A 2,500-nucleotide genomic window follows, 5' to 3' on the forward strand; every position below is an offset into this window, starting at 1 on the left:
TACAAAAGGATAATAATATTTAATGGTACACATAAAAGATGTTAATGACCCCCCAAAAAAATACTGCAATGTAACAAGAATAAAGTCAGAATATGAGGAGAAGAAAGTAGAAAATGACAAAAACAAATATTTTAACAGAGGAAGAACGTCATACTTGCTTGTAAATACGTTTAAAAGAGATAATAATATTTGATGGTACAAATTAAAAAGTGTAAATAAGAAGAAGAAAAAAGAAATGTGGCAATGTTACAAGAGTGAAGCTAAAATATGACAAACATTACAAGAAATAATATTTTAAAAGAGTAAGAACCTCATATCTAAGGGTATAAAAGGATCATACTTTTTGATGGTATGAATTACAAAAATGGTAATGAGAAAAAAATGATTGCAATGTTACAAAAATTCAGTCAGAATATGAAAACAAATATACATTTCAAAGAGTCAGAACCTCATACTTGCATGGACATAAGTTTATAAAGGGATGTGAATATTTCTTGGTAGAAAGAAGAAATATTGCAATGTTACAAGAATGAAGTTAAAATATGAGAAAAATGACCAAACATATTTTAAAAGAGTAAGGTGTTGCATGTAAATGAGTGTATGAAAGGGTGAGGATATTTGACATTAAAAAGTGTAAATGGGCAAAGAAAATACAGCAATTAAAAGATTGTCAGAATATGAGAAAATTACAAAAAAATATATTTTTAAAGAGTAATAATCTCATACCTGCATGTACATAAGTTTTATAAAAGGATAATAATATGTAATGGTAAAGTGTAATTAAGAAAAAAAAAGATCAAATATTGCAAAGTTACAAGAATTAAGTGAGAATAGGACAAAAAATACACAAAGAAATCAAATAAAAGAGGAAGAACCTCATACCTGCATGTGAATGAGTTTATAAAAGCATAATAATATTTGATGGTTCACATAAAAGATGTTAATGAGAACAAAATACTGCAATGCTACAAGAATTGAGTCAGAATATGGGAAGAAAAAAGTAGAAAATGGCAAAAACAAATATTAACAGAGGAAGAACCTCATACTTGCACGTAAATACCTTTATAAGGGGATAATAATATATCATTGTTGAAATTAAAAAGTGTAAATAAGGGAACAAAATATTGCAATGTTACAAGCATGAAGTTCGAATATGAGGGGAAAAAAGTGGAAAATGACAAACAAACAAAACAAAGAGTAAGAAGCTCATACTTGCATGTAAATATGTTTCAAAGGGATAATAACAATATTTAATGCTACACATTCAAAAGTGTAAATAAGGGAACAAAATATTGCCATGTTACAAGAATTAAGTCAGAATAATAGAAAAAAGACAAAAATTACAACAAAAAAAGAAGCTCATACCTGCATGTACATCATGTACTCATACCTGCATGTACATCATGTACTCATACCTGCATGTACATCATGTACTCATACCTGCATGTACATCATGTACTCATACCTGCATGTACATCATGTACTCATACCTGCACGTACATCATGTACTCATACCTGCATGTACATCATGTACTCATACCTGCATGTACATCATGTACTCATACCTGCACGTACATCATGTACTCATACCTGCATGTACATCATGTACTCATACCTGCATGTACATCATGTACTCATACCTGCATGTACATCATGTACTCATACCTGCATGTACATCATGTACTCATACCTGCATGTACATCATGTACTCATACCTGCATGTACATCATGTACTCATACCTGCACATACATCATGTACTCATACCTGCACGTACATCATGTACTCATACCTGCACGTACATCATGTACTCATACCTGCATGTACATCATGTACTCATACCTGCACGTACATCATGTACTCATACCTGCACGTACATCATGTACTCATACCTGCACTTACATCATGTACTCATACCTGCACGTACATCATGTACTCATGCCTGCATGTACATCATGTACTCATACCTGCATGTACATCATGTACTCATACCTGCACGTACATCATGTACTCATACCTGCACGTACATCATGTACTCATACCTGCACGTACATCATGTACTCATACCTGCACGTACATCATGTACTCATACCTGCATGTACATCATGTACTCATACCTGCACTTACATCATGTACTCATGCCTGCATGTACATCATGTACTCATGCCTGCATGTACATCATGTACTCATACCTGCATGTACATCATGTACTCATACCTGCACGTACATCATGTACTCATACCTGCACGTACATCATGTACTCATACCTGCACGTACATCATGTACTCATACCTGCACTTACATCATGTACTCATACCTGCACGTACATCATGTACTCATGCCTGCATGTACATCATGTACTCATACCTGCACGTACATCATGTACTCATACCTGCACGTACATCATGTACTCATACCTGCACGTACATCATGTACTCATACCTGCATGTACATCATGTACTCATACCTGCACGTACATCATGTACTCATACCTGCACGTAC

The 2,500-nt window shown here is 33.9% G+C and overlaps 1 protein-coding gene across 1 annotated transcript in view; it reads left to right on the forward strand.

The window, feature by feature from the left end:
* The window catches only part of LOC133653248 (nucleolar protein 4-like), a 246,705-nt gene that overhangs the window by 48,519 nt on the left and 195,686 nt on the right, over positions 1–2,500 (forward strand). The gene's annotated exons all lie outside the window — the stretch shown is intronic.

Source organism: Entelurus aequoreus, linkage group LG07 (genome assembly GCF_033978785.1).
Source record: "Entelurus aequoreus isolate RoL-2023_Sb linkage group LG07, RoL_Eaeq_v1.1, whole genome shotgun sequence".
NCBI lineage: Eukaryota > Metazoa > Chordata > Actinopteri > Syngnathiformes > Syngnathidae > Entelurus > Entelurus aequoreus.